Here is a 16,907-nt window from a genome sequence, read left to right as displayed (position 1 = left end):
TGGTGAGATACAGGGTGCGTGGGAGGCACCGGCCAGCCTTGGAGCACCAGGGCAAAGCTGACAAGGCTGGGGTGGTCTCGACTGCAGGCTCCTTACAGTGCTCTTAAAAACACAAGGGCTGCAGCTGTGACAGTCCAAGGATAGAAGGGGTATTATTTTTTGTGAGACTCACTAATGTAAGTGAAAAAAGTGGATAAATGGTTTAAGATAAGGGGATTCTGAATCCAAAACCTTGCCTGAATTTACTGATAAATTAGAGTCAAGGTCTTCTGGGCTCCTGAAAGTCTGTGAAAGCTTGACCTGATCTTATCAGGAGTCCAACAGATTTCTAAGACACAGTCTGCTGAGCCCACTAAGTCAATCAAGAATCCGAGGTTTCAAGTGGGATCCACAAAGGCAAGGTTTCAAGTGGGATCCTGAAGCAGGACTTAGATCAGAGGTAAATACCCTCAGTAAATACTTGTGTCTTGGTTTGAAAAGCCAGGTGTCTGCTAAGGAAGGCAGGAGCCTCCATTGAAATGGAAAATGTAAACCCCCTCCCTCCAAACTGTTATAATTTTTAAATTAAGGGGCTCTCAGGCAAAGATATGGGAATAGGAATAACAATTCTTTACTAGGAAAATTAAAATAAAAATGCAGTAATACAAAAAAATACTGAGTTAAATACAACCTGACACCCTGTGGGTCAGGGTGTTGGTAGCAGTTCTATTCAGTGGTGGCTGCAGATCTCGTGCAGTGACAGGTGTAGCACTGGTGGAGCAGTGATCCTGGAGAAGCGTGGAGTTTTCCTCTGAAGGTCCAGTGGTGGTGTAGATGGGCCTGGTCTTCCTAGGAATCCAGTGGAAACAAACTCCCACTGTGTTCCAAATCTCAAATTTTTATCCAGGTAGGAATGCCTGGCTCCTCCCCCTGGGCAGAGCATCTCCCAATGGGATGATGTAATTTTATCAGCGACACTCACTGGCCCATTAACAGAAGATATCTCCCTGCAGGGTGAATGGGTCCTGGAAGAGATAAAGCAAACTGCCCCACCTGGTTTTAACAGCTGGTGATAGAATACATACTCCTGGTTACATCTTGCATTGCAACCTAAGACAACCTGCAATCCAAAAAGCCCCACTAAAATGGAATTAGGGTTAGGGATGATCACCTTTGAATTTTAATTTTCAGGGTGAAACCTGAAATTCCATTTCTTTGTGTAACAAACCCTCCTCACCTGTAACTGAGAAGCTGGTGCACTTTGGAAGGTGGGAAAACAGGGTGGAAACCTTTATTCATGCAGGATGCCTGCGTTACAAATGGAGCAAAATGAGCCCTGCACAGTTCAGATGGCAGGTGCCTGTCCTCAGGAGGATAACCTGGGATGTGCCTCCCTATGAGCAGAATCCAGTGCCTTAGCTCTGAAAAATTTGGGAGTTCACACCAGCACTGTTCACTTTAAAACAGCAAACACCTCCCTAATGCAATCCTGTATAGAAAGATGTAAGTGCATGGTTCTGGCTCCTGAATGCTGCCATAAGGTTCAGGTACTAATCTCAAGTGTAGAAGTCTTCAGTTCATCACAATCCACAGGCAAAATCAAGGGCAAAAAGGAACTGAAGAAAAGGTGTGGATTTCTTCTTTGGGAAGTATAGATTTGCTAATTATGGACCTATTCCAGGAGATTTCCTACAGATTTGCTGCGACTTAAGTGTTATTAACCTATTTTTCTCTTTTGGAACTGTACTCCTCCATCCTAAAATTAGCTGGTGACCTAACAGAGCATTTAGGCATGGGCACCTGTAACCATGAAAGTGTTTCCACTGACTTCAGCAGAAACAGCCGGGTGCTGGAGGGTGCTGGAGATCGGCTGGAGCCGTCTTACATGCCAGGGTCAGTGTCATACACAGAGCTTAGACCAAATGGGAGGGGAACAGGGAGCATTTCTAACATGATTACTGTCAGACTTCCTTTTATGTTTTCCAGAGGAAAATAGCATGCAAATGTCGCACGCGCCTGCATGGATTCAACCTTCCTTTCCTCTTTTTTGATCTCTCCAATTCTGGCAAACAAGCTGGCTGTGACTGCTGAAGGGAAACTCTCCCCAAGGTGTTGAGCCACGGGCTTTTTTTGAGAGGCACAGTGGGTTTAGGCAGAGCCCTGTTTTACTGCTTCTGGCTACACTTTCCCACTCCAGCACTCTTCCTCCAGTTGCACCTCAGTGGAGACAAGGTGAATTGTGTCTGGGAACTGAGCCAGGGTAAAAATAACTGAGGAGGGGAGGGTGCTGCTTTTTTTATGCAGTTTCCTGGTCTGTTTGACAACACAACAGCACAAAGAGCTGCACCAGCACAACAGAGGGAGCATAACCTGACTGGTCCATCAAATCACTGCCACCAAAAACTGCAGCCATATTTCCTTGGTGTTGCTCCACCAGCAGAGTGGAAGGTCCTTTGGAAAGTCCAAAAGTGAGTTTCTACTCTCACCCCTTCTTCCCCTTTCCCAATTCTCTCTCCTGCAAGGGATGGGGTGAGCAGAGAGCAGCTGGACACAGAGGCTGATGTTTCTGGCCCAGTGCCGATCCCTTATTTTCTTGCTTTGTGTTGTTCTGTTCCCAGCTCCATCTTCTGCTGTGCATTCCTGTCCCTGTGCTAGATCCTGCTGCCCCCTCTGTTGTGCTGACATACCTCTTTGTGTGTCCACACCACAATCAAACCCTGGGAGCAATCCAGATCAAAACAAAGTATTCTTCTTCAGGGCTAACTTTCATCTGGTTCCCAGCTCCAGCTCCAGCACACACACCGTGCCAGCACCGCACAGGGGGTTGCACACAGGGGAAAGAGAAGGGTCACTAAGCCAAAGGTTTCTCCTGGCAGACTGCAGAGCAAACATAACTTGGAGTATCCAAACAAAACTAGTTCACACAGCCATCACAATCATTCAGAGTTAACACTTTATCCAGATGGTGCTGGGATTTGGGGACATTTATCTCCTTCCAGTGCTGGAATCTAGACATGCAAATTCTGCATTATGGAAGGAATATCCTACCATGAAGCTCATGCTCTTGATCCCTGTGGGATCTTTAGACCAATCTTCCAATTATGATTGGAAAAGACTTCTGAGGTCATTGAGTCCAACTGTTAACACAGCACCATGACATCCACCACTAAACCAAGTCCCCAGGTGCAACATCCACACCTCTTTTGAACACTTCAGGGATGGGGATTCCACCACTTCCCTAGGCATCCTATTCCAACGCCTCACAACCATTTCAGTACAGAAATTTCTCCTAATATCCAATGTAAACTTCCCCTGGTGCAACTCCAGGCAGTTTCCTCTCATCCTCCCTTGTTCCCTGGGAGCAGAGCCTGATCCCCACCTGGCTACAGCCTCCTGTCAGGGAGTTGTAGAGAGAGGTAAGGTCTCCTGAGTTTCCTTTTCTCCAGGCTAAACACCCCCAGATCCCTCTGCTGCTCATCATCAGACTTGTGCTCCAGCCCCTCAATGCCTTTCATGTAGTGAGGGGCCCAAAACTGAACCCAGGATCTGAGGTGTGGCCTCACCAGTGCCCAGCACAGGGGACAATCACTGCCTGGATGCCTTGTACATGAAACAGCTCTGTGCCCTGGCCATTCTGGGTGGTGTGGGAAGGTGGTGAGGCAAGCATCACTGCTGAGCTGATCAGACTCTCTTTCAGGAGGGAATTTCATGGGAATTGTGAGGGCTCCTCATCCCCACTGCAGTTATATTCATCACTGCCTGACAGTGCTGCTCTGTAGGGCCTTTCCCCAGTGCTCTGTGCATCCATCCAGCTCATTTTGGACAGCCACAGACAGCAGGCAAGAGCCCTGCTCTCACAGCTTCCAGACCTTCACCTTCCACAAAGCCTGATCCATGTCAGCCACTTGCTATCCTTGCTGGCAGCACACATGTACCTGTCGAAGCAGTCAGAGCCTGAGCACAGGGCCTTAGCAGTTCCTAGCTGGAAGGCTGTGTGGAAAAAGAGATGAAAGCTTATTTTCAGTGTCAGTCCAAGTAATCAACAGCCTGAAGATTTGGATACAAAGTAGGCACAGACGACTTAATTCTACCTTTAACCTTCTAGCTCGCACCTTTTTTATGGAATTACTGTTTAATTGCTCACGTTAAACCTGTCCAACAATACCATTTTGTGCTAGCAACACTTAGTGTCATATCTTCAAAGTGCTTTACAAGCAAGCTATGAAATGTGTAATTTGAGTGAAAACAAGCACCTTGGGCTGGGACCTGTGCTGTTTGACACAGCCTGGCATGCCTGCGGTGTGTGCTGGGATGAGGAGCCCTGTGATTCATGGCAGGGTGAAGTCAGTGAGAAGAACATGGAGAGATAATGTGGGATGGTGCTCTCCAAGGCATAAAAGATCAAGGCTCCATGAGATGACTTCTGGTGAATTTCATAGCGTGTGCAAGAGCCTCAAGTGATCAACAGGAGACTTGAAATAATTCTTGAAGATTGCAGCTTGATTTTGATACTGCATCTTCTTCTCTCCTTCCTCTAGCACAAGCAAGCTGGCAGTCAAAAGTCATAAATCAGTCAGAAATGTTTGTTTCACTTTGAGGATATGCATTACAGTAGCCATAACACAGGAATTAGGAAACCACAGCATAGCCCGAAGGCCTTTGCCTTCAGCTGTGTCCATGGAGCACCAGACAGCTGTGCCACTGTACAAACACTAATTAATCCTCAATAAAACAAGTAAAAAAAGTACACAAAGAGCCATCATGGGCTGGTTTGTTGCCAGGATGGCAACAAAGCATGAATTGGAGAAGGTGTTTGCCAAGGCAGGGCAGTCAAGTAGTAGCCAGCTTTGATTGTTGGTTCTGCAAGTCAGTGCATTTTCAGGCTCCAGCTGAAATGACACTGAAAAGGTTCAGGATTCACTTTTACTTGGAAAAGAAAAAATTCCTTGCAGAAAACCAGGGCTCCAAATCTTGCAGAATTTCTTTAGGCAGATCTGTGGGTATAAAGAGAAGCTTGAGTAAGCAGGTACATTTGGTTTTGTAGCCTTCAAATGCAGGACCTCACTTGCTTCCCTCTTTTAAGGTGGTTAATGTTTTACCAGCACAGATTGAGAAGCCCAATGAATTGACACTGGCAGGAAGTGGCTTTTGGAAAGTTGCATTTCCTTTGAATAGCTGGCTGACCTCTGGGTGTGTAAAGCACTGCTCCATCCCAATATTTGTATCTTCTCACTTTGTGAGAAGCCAAAAGATATCCAGTATCAAACGGGACAAATCTAAGGAATTCCTTCCTTTTCCGCCTCCACAAACCCTCTTCTGAGCTCTAAAAAAAGACCCCAACTTATGTTTATAAAACTGACCCGCATCTGCTTTCCAGAATTCTGGGTGGGCACGGGCAGATGATGCTGTCCCTAAACTTGAGGAAAGTCTGAATCTGGAAGAGAGGGATAGATGGGTTATACCTGGGGTCTGTGCCTGAGGTGAGGAGAGCTCATCTTGGGGAGGGCTGTGGACGCTGCGCAGAAACTGGAGAGGTCTCCAGCGATCTTCTAAATTTTATTTGGGGGTGCTGCACATCGGTGACGAAGTATTTCATTTTTGCCCATCACCTGTAACCCCAGACGCTCCCAGAGCAGAAAACGGTTCCTACAACACACAGGATTTGTCACCTCCAGCCCAAGCCCTCACTCCGCGGCACAGAGCGCCTGTGGCCCTGCCCGGCTGCTCACGAGGGGCGGGATGAACAGCGCCGGGAGGGAAAACACCGGGAAGCCCCGCGCGCCGAAGCCAAGGCTGGTGAGGGCGGGCGGGCGGGCGCGGGGAGCCGGGGCCGCCCCTCCTCTGCCGGGCCCCTCACGACCCGCGGGCGGGGGCCGGCCCGGGCGCGCTCCGGGCGGGGAGGCGGGGCCGGGCCGGGCCGGGCCGGGCTGCGGGGCCGCGGCCGCGCCGCCCTCCGGCCCGCGGGCGGGGAGCGCGCTCGTTCGCTGGCGGCGGCCGGGGCGGGGAGCGGCCGGTCCGTCCTTCCTCCTCCTCCTCCTCCCTCCCGCCCTCGGCACCGCCACCCGCGCCCGCCGCCGATGCCGGGACTGCGCCCGCGGTGAGTCTGCCCCGCCGGGACCCGCCCGCGGGAAGTTGCGGCGCGGCCCCGGCTGCGCCTTTGTGCGGGAGCGGCGGCGCTGCCCGCCCGGTCCGGCCCCGGCTCGCCCGTGCCGCCGCCCCGCTCCGCTGCCCGCGCCCTCCGCCGCGCCGGTACCTGCCGCTCTTTGTTCCCCGCCGCCGCCGCCTTTGTTCCCTCGGTGCCGGCTGCACCTTCGGCACCGCCCGCGCCCCCCGCGGGACATCGCTGCGCGGGGGGGCGCGGATGGAGAGACCCCTTCCCCTTTCCCAGCGCTGCGAAAGCCGGGGAAGAGGGGAAAGCACCGCGGCGGGAGTTCGCCGGGCTGCGCCGGGGGTGCGCGGCGGGCTCGGCCGGCGGCGGGAGAGAGCTTGGAGCGAGCTTGGAGCGGGCTTGGAGCGGGCTTGGAGCGGGCTTGGAGCGAGCTCCCGCCCCCGCGGTCCTGCCCTGCCCTCGCCGAGCGGGGGCCGCGCTGCCGGAGGAGCTCCGGCCGGAGCCGGCTTGTCCCGGGGCCGGCTTGTCCCGCGGCGGGGGAGCACGCAGGGGGTGCGGGCAGGTGACCGGCGCTTCCCCGGGGAGCCGTGGGTACCGCTGGGAACGTCCGTATCCCTTGAGTTACGTGTTTGGTTGGTCGTGCAAACTTACTCAGGCAAAGTTCTCGGGAAAAGGGAGCGACTGCTTTTCGGGGAGGGCCGCAGGAGGCAGCGGCATCCTGCCTGCGCTGTGTTTTATTTTATTGCCGGTGCTGCTGCCCCCGTGAAGCGCTGCCCGCTCGGGACTCGCGCTCTGTGCTTCCCGCTGCACATGGGCTCCTTTCTCTTTCCCGCCTCGCTGCCAGCCTCCCTCCTGCCTTCCCTCCCTTCCTCCCGTCTTCCCAGGGCTCCTGGCAGACGCCTGCTCCCTCTCGGAGCAGTTTTTACGGATCTGTGTTATTCCAGCCCATGGGATGCCGCACGTGGGGCTCCCTGTCTGTGACTTGGGGCTGACTTAGTGTCAGGTGCTCTGTGTGTTTGTGGGCGTGAGGGAAGACTCCTTTTCCTCCTTTCACCTTCAGAACTACTCCTGGGCTCAGTCTGAATCGTTCTGAATTAAGCTGAATCCGTGTTCTCTATTTCTCCTGAGAGCTGCTGGAGGCATCAGGAAGTAGAGCAGGTGCACCCTCCTCAAGTTACTGGGAATCTACCAGAGAGAAAACTTCGAGCAAGTTTCAGAGTTTCTCTCAGCCTTCGTCATGTCTGGGACTGTGTGCTCCTCATTCCTCTGCTTTCCTCTTTCCCTGTGTCCCTCCTGTCTTCTCCCCCTCTTTCTGTCGTTCCTGAGTTTTCCTCCCTCTCAGCTCACAGGGTGATCTGCCTTTGCAGGACAGACAGACGGACAAAGACGTAAGTGCCACGTGCAGCGTCCTGGCTCGTTGTTGTGACTCTTGGCCAAGTGAGCAGAGCCGTAGCTTGGCGGGCACGTCTGTTTACATCTCTGTGTGAAATGCAATTCCTGCAGGAGCGACACGCGGCTGCTGGCGCCTGGTTAGCTGTGTCACGGTCTCCAGCAGCTTCTGGGGTGGCTCTGTAGCTCTGAGAAGGAGCTATGGTGGCAGCTGTTAGCTCTGCTCACAGTAACAGCCTCTGCACACACAGCCACCTCTCGCTGAAATCAGGGCAGCCTAAATAATTGATTTCCGAGGCAGAAAGGCAGCGTGTCACAGCAAGAGAGGATGGGGTGGTGTGGAGTGAGCAGGAGCTGGCAGGGGAGAGGGAGGAAGCCCTGGCATCTGCAGGTGGTGGCAGTGGGGATGAGTTGAAGAGAGAGGGATGGGAGGTGCCACTGGAATTTGGAGGTGAAACACCAGCAGTGACCACAATAATGTGTCACCATGTACTGATGTGTGCACTGGCAATGTCTGGGCCCCCATCATGTGAAATGCTGTACAAACACCTATTCAGAAATGTATAAATTAATGTTCCTTCTTCCCTTCTTCCTAATGAATGGTAATGAATGATAATTACCTTTTTTGCCTGAGTTTTCTATAAAAACATGTATTAAAGTTCCTTTATTTAAACATTTCCTTACAAATACCCTCAGGAAACTCTGTGTTAAGTGCTGCTGATATCATACAATGCTAAGATTTGAGCATGGTGGTTTAAGAGGGGCAAAGGAACTGTACTTTAATGCTCCTTGGGGGTTCCTTCCAACTCAGGATGTTACATGATTCTGGGTATTCTAAGGAAGGAGCTAATCTTTCTCCTATTAAATCTGATTAAAAGTTCAGTAAAGTAACTGGAAATTTTGTTGGTGTCAGTAGCACTTGACCAGTCCTGTAGTGTGCCAGCTATTTTTTATTTATTTGTCAGGCAAAGATTTTAAGCAGAGACACAATGAAGTAATTCAAGGAGCAGTGTGCATTGCTGGCTAATGATCTAATAGCTTGAAAATGTTTTATCTCCCTAGCTGCTAATTTTAAGTTTTATGTTGAAAGAGAAAGTAAGGGAAAAAAAACCCCAATCAGTTACTGTTTGTTTCTTTGTAGTTTTTATCTGTGTTTTGTGTTACTCCTTGTGATATGTTTTGGGAAAGATTGCTTGCATGCTTTGGGAGAAAATTGCATTGTTTTAGGGGAAGAATCTGCCATAGTTTAGCACATTTATTGAGTTAATCATGCAGGTTGTAAAACCCCTTTACTAGTAATTATTCCATAAACAGTGAGTTCAGCTCTGTTCAGTTTCCTCAACATCTGAATATAGAAAGGAACTAAAGAAAAAGTCCCAAAGCGGGTGTGAAGAAGGCCAGCTTGGGAGATCAGGTATAAAGAGCCTCATTCATTTTGGTTTATCTGTAGTACAGGGATATGCCCTTACTCCATGAATCATCTCCTGACATCTGTTTGCAGCGCTGTTTTCTTAGCAACTGCAGCTCTGTTTTAGATCTGGGCTCTCAATGGCCGGGTTTGTGCCGAAAGATGCGAAGAGACAATCCGAGCTCTTCCTAGTGAAGCTGTGCCTTTCAGCCCATTTAGCCAGTTTATTTTCTTCCCTGAGGCACAATAAATACCGGTTTTAAAAGTCTACCAGCTGAGATGCTTTTTCTGTGTCGGTGCAGAGATGCTTATCTGTTGCTTACCACAACTGAAGTGTTTCCCCAACATGATGTGGCAGCGTGGGAGAGGATGGCCATGGGGTGTGTTGAAGGGATGAGCTGTGTGTGTACCACACTTGCTCTACCTTTCCTGCAGGTTTTTTTGAGCTGTCATGGGAGAGGATGTGGTCTTGAAGGAATGCTCCCAGTGATGGCAAGGACCCACTCCTAGCAACGTGCCTGTTTGAACAAGTAGCTGGATTAGGCAGTGGGATTATATACAATGTGGAGTGTGGAGCACTGCATGAGTAATGCTTTGGGATGGATCCATAAGCTGTGATTAAAGGGAAGGTGACATTTCATACACCTCTCGCCTAATCTTTCCTTGCTTGAATTTCATCTCTGGACGGTTTGGGTGGGGGACTCCTGTAACTGAGGCAGAGTTGGCCGTGTAGACACTGGCAGAGCAGGTTGATCTGATTTTGCTATTTTTGCTATTTAGAGGAAGAATCAAGACCTGACTTGGGTCAGAGGGAGTTTTTTACTTCAGCTGGTGTGGATGAACTGGTCAGGAATGTAAATGTACAGATATACAAGTGCTATATCCATGTTAAGGGACAGGCAATGTTCACCCCACTCTCTTTGTGCCAACTTGAAGTTCCTGCAGGAGGAGCAGGAGTATATAGCTGCTGGACTATGAGTCATAAAACACAGCTTATGTTATCCCACAGGACATGAATTTGACTGCCTTACACTTCCTGGACTGACTTGCATCCTGCAGAGCATGAAGGGTGCCAGTAGCAAGCAGCCACTGTGAAGAATGAATGTATTTTGGCTTGGGATAATGCTGAGAGGGGAGAGACCCCTCTTGTTCGGAGCATTTTCTTTGTGACAGGATTGCAGACTAAACACTGTTGCTGAATAGTGGCCAGCTTCCTGCCACCTTCATGGATCACACACAGCTCCTGGTGTTGGTGAGGATACAAAGAAGACAACCTCTGTAGATCACCTGAATGACAGTACTCACAGCAGGAGGTGGAACAATCTGCTTCTGTGGAGGTGCAGAGGGACCTGGACAAGAGAGGGAGTGGGGCTAAAACTTCTGTTTAGCCCAGTTTGTGCTGTGTGGGGGAAAGAGCTGGTGTAGAACAGGCTGTTATCTCCCCACAGGAGGGGAAACAGGACGGGGCTTTGAATCCAGGCATAACTTTGGTCTCGTAGGGAGGCATGTTTGCTTTCTAACCTTCCTGCAGCCTGCTGATAACTCCCTGCACAATGCAGCCCTGCACAGATTGGCTCGAGAGGTTTTTAAGGAACTGCTGACCCTAGTACAAGCAATACTGTTTGTGACCAGGGACGAAGAAGAAGAGAAAAGAATGGCATTAGTTATCTGAGCGTTAAGACTTAGGCTGCAAGTTCTATCAAAGGAAATGACAATTAAGATGGAAAACAAAGCACTTGTAATTACTTTTGTGGAAGTGTAGGGAGGAGACAGAAATGTGGGGTTTGCAGGAAAAAGTTCTGCCTTCTGAAACTTCTGAGCTGTTGATTGCCAGGATAAAGACCAGGAGTTGGTGAGCAATAGGTTTAAGCAGAGGGGAAGGAATACACTGGGTACCCCTTGGTCTGTGACAGCCTGTACATCCATCCATGGAGTGGTAGTAGAGACACCTGAGAAACTCTGTTCAATTTCCATTAGAGACCTCTGTGTCATGGGCTTGTGTTGTTAATAACCACCTAAATGATGCAGGGAAAGGAACGAAAGCTGACTCACAAGAAGCATGCCCAGCTTCTTGGAGGTTTTTGAATCGTGAGCAATGTGCAGCTCTTCTTGGAGGAATATTTAGTGAAATATGCAAGTTCAGTAACTGAATGAAATTCTTCTAATAAAGCCAAGCCCAAGGGTGAAGGTGGTTGTGTGTCATCTAGGTACAAGGTGTTTCTGGAGGAGGGAGGCACAGAGCACTTGGAGGGTACTTCAGTGTGACCCAAGGGGGTGCTGCTTTGTTTCCTGCCTTCCCCCCATCTTTAAAGGCCACAGTTCATCTTGCCAAACTATATAACATAACTATCTGCACGAAAGACAGTTCTCCAGACTCCTTTCATAGTCACTGGAGAGGAGCACACGCTTTTGAGCCATGATTCATCCACACTGAGTTGGACATCTAAAAATACATTGGACAAACTGCCCTAAAAGTGCCTGTTCCTCTCCATTGTTTCTGCTGAGCTCAAACAAAGAGCACTTACAGAGGTGCTGCTCCTGTGGCTGTTCAGTGTCAGGAGAGCTGAATCTCGGCCAAAGTGTCTCATGTCCCAGCAGAGCATCTAGGAGGGCTCTGAGTGTCCTCATTTCCACCAGACTCAGTGTTGGTTGTGCAGTGTAAGGCATTTGGCTGTACCTGAGACTGGGGAGCAGGCAACAACATCCAGCTTAAATCCACCCTTCACCCCTGGACTCAGACAAGCTTTGGGCTGCACCTGACAATCTGCTCTAAGTAAGAGGCCGAAGGGGATTTGCAGAGTGGCATTTCCAGGGTCGCACATCAGGTTAGTGGCAGAGGTGGAAGCAGTGAGGACACTGTGGGCTCCCAGGGCTGGTGTGCTCCTTCCCCTGCCCGAGCTCCTCGCAGCTGCCTTGCAATCTGCTGCACTCCTGGGGGCGAGGCTGGCACTGGCTCTCAGTGGTGGACAGCACCTGGTAGGTACTCACTTCATTTAGCTGGAAACCTTCTGCAAAATTGCACAGGCTCATCCTCCTTTGCCTGTTCTGTGGAAACCCAGGGCTCCTGGAATATTTCTCTGTCTGCTCTGGGGTGCCCTGACCCCCAGGGGAGCACTGACTTAGACCTTTACTCATAGAGAAAGTTTCCTAGACTTCAGGATAGACTATAATCCACAAAAGTGTGAAATAGATTATAGAGAGTAGTGTAGGTGGATCACTTGGTGAGAAATTTAGATTTTGGGATTTTTGCTATGTTGTGGATGGAAGCAAGATGGAGGGCACAGGGTGTTGTCCTGGGTTTCTTCTTCATGCTTCTTCTTCCTTCTTCTTCATGGGTTTGGGTGGCATTTTGTAGCTGGGCAGAAAAGTCTGCATTGTGGCTCTTTGGGATCAGTTATTGGGTCAAAAGGGAAAACAATCTAGGTGTCAGTTCTTAATTGGATATTTTAGTCTTAAAAGCCCTTGTAACAAGAGACTGTTGGCCATTTTGTGCCTTCTAATGGAAAGCTCCTGAACTCACAGTAGTGAGACTGTTTTACTGATAAGAAATAATGAACACTTGAGTCCGAACATGGACTACTGTCTCAAGTGCCTTCAGTCCAGACCAGAGAAACCCACAACTGGCACCCTGACACTGTTGTTTGCCTTGCAAACATCCATAGTGCAGGCACAATGCTGAGGGTGACTGTGTGTGTGCTCTCAGTCACAAGCAACTGAACCTTGGGGTAAATGTGCAACAGTTCAGTCTTGTCGTGGTCCTGGACAGCAGGTGTGGCTGGGTGGTGTGTGGAAACTCTTTAAGCAGACACATCCACAGCATGCAATAGATATATCTAAATGCAAACCTCAGGTAGGCACACCCTGGTCACCTCTGAGGTACCGCTGCCACCATTGTGTTGTTCAGCAGTCTGGAAAAGAAATCACCAGCTCTTGTAGCAAAAGCCTATCTGAGGTGGTAAACCAGGTGGGCTAAGGATAAAATTTCTGGTGTGTGGAGAACTAGTTCACAATAGAAAGACTTCTTTTGCTAAATGTCGAGGGAGAGACTTCGCTGAAGAAATTTGCTTGTGTAGCAAAGATACGAAGCACAGGCAGGTACTGAGTGCTAAATGGATCCTGTGCATGTCTGATTCTAGACAAATACCAGACTATTCTATCTTTCCTGATACCTGAGAAAGAATATGATAGCCATGAAATAGAAAGAACGTGTTGTCTGAGCCAGAATTTGATTCCTAAAGTTCTTCTTAGGGGGTCTGTGGGTGAACTCTAGGAGGTGAAACAGATTGCAATTTGACCCTGGAGAGAACAACTGGGAAGAGGAGGGAAAGAGCAAATTATTAAATAAGAGCTGGGAGAAAAGCCAGTCTCCAAAAATAAACTTTGAAGATCAATTCCAGGTATTTCCTGGCATTGTCATCCTGCTTCTTCAACTGCTCAGCCTGTAACAAGTGGTTTCACAGTTAAGGCTGACAGGTTTAGGGTTGTTTGGTAGGCTTTTTTGGTTTGTCTTTCTTTTTTTTTTAAGAAAAGGAGTGTATGATAAACAGTTTGCAGTTGTTTCTTATGCAAAACTGGGTGGAATGTTGATGACGAAATACCCCTGGGATGGAGAAAGCAAGAAAGCAGAGCTTGTTATTGTAAGAGGAAATCAAGAGCAGGACTGGCTTTGTTTTGGAGAAGTGAAAAGTCCGGATTTTCTTCCCAATTACATGTCCAGGTCACCTCAGGAGTTCCTCAGGGGATGGAAGTGGGTATTTGTGCAATTTAGTGTGAGCAAACAGTGTTCCTGCAGAGCAATTGTGCTGTCCTGGTGCTGTAGGTAGCCTTGGAATGGCTTTACAGGTAATGGAGGTGAGCAAAGGCATCACCTTTGCAAAGCTCAGAGGTGACTGAACGTGTTTCTTCTTGCAAAAATTCTGCAAGAAGCCAGTCCAGGAGTTCACTGTACTGAAAGCCAGTGTGTGAATTGTGAGGAAATTGAAGCATATCCTGTTCCAAGGGCTTGTGTTGGTGATCTCACGCCATCTCCCTGCTGGGGTTTCCTTCTGGATGGTGACTGCAAGAGGTGTGTCCCTAAAAACTGTCCAGAGACACCTCGGTGGGCTGGGGCTGGCTGGGGCTGGGGCTGGCTCATGTCTTACCTCACCTGCCTGGCCCGGGACAGGATGGAGCAGCAGCTCTGCTTACGCAACACGGGCTCTGGTGCTAGACCGGGCTTGTCTGTGAGTAACTTGTGTGTCAGTAATGCTGCTGCCTTTCAGCCCGGGAGATGCACGGGGCTCACGGGCATCTCTCCTGGTTTGTCTGCATTATAAGAAATCCTGATTGTCAAAGAAAGCAGCCTGGACACCCCGTGGTTCAGACTTGGATGGGAAGACTGTTGTCACCCTGAGTGTGCAGAAGTGGAATGCATGATGATATAAGTAAGGCATTACATTATTTAATCTGGGCTGCTTCTAATTTGGGAGTACTTGGCTTTGCAATTGCACCTGTATTTTATTTTTTTATTTCGTATAGCAAGAGTTTATTCTAGCAGTTTACTGTGCAACACCAAGCTCTTTCTCTTAGGTTGTCTCTGAACCCTTTGACTGTTTGGTCTTTTCTGGCATCAGCACTGGCAGGAGTAACAGTGTTTGGCCAGGTTTTCACTGCACACACAGAGTTACTCTACAAGCTTGAAACAATGCTATAAATCAGAGATGTACGTTTGTGGGTTTCTTTTCTTTCCCCTAAAGCAGCTAATTCTTTCAAAGCAAAGATATTTTACTTCTCTTAAATGGTAAAGTGCTTTTCTTAGTGGAGGAGGTCCTGCACAGTCAGTGTGGGAGATGCCACTGTTGAGGGGCCCCTTTTGTATGTGCAGAACCAGCACAGGCATGTGAGTGTGCAGGCTGTGCTTGTAGAAAGGCTGCTCTGCCCACAGACCTTGAAGTACGTGGGACAGAAGGCATAAAACAAACAAACAAGACCCTGAACTAGCACTTTGAAGGGAATTTTCATCTGGAAGAATTATAGGGAGATGAAAAACTCATTCTTTGGAGAGGCAGCCCCTCCAAGTCAGAGGAGAGGTGTGCTGGGGAAGCATAGTATCTTGCATTGCTGTAGCCTCGATTGGACATGCTTGAGAGAGAAGCTGATGAATTCACAGCTGCCAAGCTAGGACCTATCATTTAAATTGTAATTTGCCCTTCAAATTTGGCAAGCTTCGTTTGCCATTTGCTTGACAAATCTCCCTTTTGTGTTTTTCTTCTGCCTGCATAAACCAGTGAGAACTGCTGGAGAGAGCTACTTGCAGTAGCTTCGTTTTCTCTGCTATATTTAGTGGTCACAGCAAGTTTGGGATCCTTGCAAGAATACTGGCAAAGCACATGTGTTTAGCTTGAGACATGCCCTTTCTGTTTAGGCTCCCAAATCCATGATGCAGTTCACTTTCCTCCCCTTTCCCGGCTCTGTCTGCGAGGTCTGTTGTGCAAACCTTGCTCTGCTGCTTCCAGGGATTCTGCTCAGTCAGAACAGTCCCTGCTTTAGAGGAAACTCCTGTGTTCAGATTGCCACTATCCCTCATGGCTTTGTCTTTTCCTAACAGAGCAGATTACTGCTCTTCAGGAAGGTCTTTCTGAGCAGTGTTATGATTTAATTTAGAAACTTTTTATTGCTTAGGAGAGCTTTGCTCAACAGAATAATGTGCTTGTTAACCATCTGACTGTTTCCTTTATTTGGGGAAAAAGGGAATTGGGAAGGCAGTGGGAAGGAAACATTTCTATTCCTTCAAAGGCAGAATATTACTAGGAGCCTGTTTCTCATGAATATCATGCCGTTAATTCCGAGCAGGTATAGTTGTTACATATTGCTTTTTTAAAATAAAAAGTGGTTCCAGTGTGCCTGTAGGTCCGTATTAAAACACTGACTTTTCAGTTGCAATCCACGGGAGGGAAACGCTTGTAAATAAGAGTAACAACTCACTGCAACGCTTCTCGGTTAGCGTGGGCAGTGCAGTCCGGTGCGTTCCGATCAGGCTGTAACTCTGTGTGATTCCAGGCCATTCCCGCCCCCTTCCCGTCCCTTCCCTGCTGTAGGGGCCAGGAGGGCCGAGGAGGGGCAGAGGGAGCGGGGCTGTGTGTGGGAGCTGCGCGGCCCAAGGTCGGCGCTGCCCTGTCCCCCTCCCTCAGGAGGCCCTGGCTGCAGCCTGAGCCCGGCTAGCCAGGGCTGGCTGTCCCGGGAAAAGGGGGAGAGAACTGCGTGCAGTTCCCAGGTGCAGCACGGATCTGGAGCCAGCCCGTGTTTTGGTGTTGTTTTTGTGATAACCCTTCCCCACAGCCCCGTTATCCGCGGCCTTGGAGTGCTCTGCTGGCTGGGGAGTGCAAGACTATGTCCTGCTCTGGAAAAGCTTTTCCATTCTGGCCTCACAGCAACAGATTAATGGCTTTTTGGACACAGTTGGAGGCTTCTGGGCATTGCACAGCTAGTTTTGGGTCGGGGTGTGCCCATGGCTTTGTTTTGGAGACTGAATTGTCACCTGAGCCCTTAATGTTGATGGACGCATGAAGCCACCACGGTGTTTTTGGCTTCCTGCATAGGAGTGTGTCGCTACAGGACACAAGACAACACGACGCAGACACACTGCTGCTCTCAGGCAGGGAAAAGAGCGCGTTTATTTTCTGACTCCTACATTTATAGATTTCCAAAGGTGACAGAGGATTGGAGGGTGAAAGTGCCACCTCTCCAGGGACACTGGACAAACCAACAGTCCATCAAATTTCTCCTCCTCCATAAAAGAATGCAAACAATAAGTTGTTTACAGAAAAGTGTGTGAGAAAGTTTCATACAAGAATGCAAACATCAGAAGGCTTTAGAAAATCTTAAAAAATCAGGGCGACATGAGTGAACCCTGGGGTGATCAAGGTGTATGGCATCAGCCTCCTGAGCCTCCAGGCATTCAAAACTCCTCTTCTTCACCTTAACAGCTGTGATTTCAAGTCCTGACCAGTTATTGTGTTTATTAGCAATATGGAAAATCTTGGA

General features: G+C 49.2%; 1 protein-coding gene and 1 long non-coding RNA gene across 4 annotated transcripts in view; one reads left to right on the top strand and one right to left on the bottom strand.

The window, feature by feature from the left end:
- Positions 1-202: 202 nt before the first annotated feature.
- Positions 203-6,418, bottom strand: LOC135302458 (uncharacterized). The gene is made up of 3 exons (XR_010364060.1): positions 6,233-6,418; positions 5,442-5,625; positions 203-4,973 (listed from the first exon to the last, which is right to left on the bottom strand). It is a non-coding gene; the product is annotated as an uncharacterized LOC135302458 (long non-coding RNA).
- SYNE2 (spectrin repeat containing nuclear envelope protein 2) overlaps positions 5,956-16,907 on the top strand; it is a 175,497-nt gene continuing 164,545 nt past the window's right edge. For all 3 annotated transcript variants that reach the window (XM_064422898.1, XM_064422899.1, XM_064422897.1), the window contains exon 1: positions 5,956-6,076. The gene's annotated coding sequence lies outside the window, so the exon portion shown is untranslated. The remainder of the gene's footprint in view (positions 6,077-16,907) is intronic.

Source organism: Passer domesticus, chromosome 6, assembly GCF_036417665.1.
Source record: "Passer domesticus isolate bPasDom1 chromosome 6, bPasDom1.hap1, whole genome shotgun sequence".
In the NCBI taxonomy this organism is placed as follows: domain Eukaryota; kingdom Metazoa; phylum Chordata; class Aves; order Passeriformes; family Passeridae; genus Passer; species Passer domesticus.
This window is presented reverse-complemented; position numbering and strand designations above follow the sequence as displayed.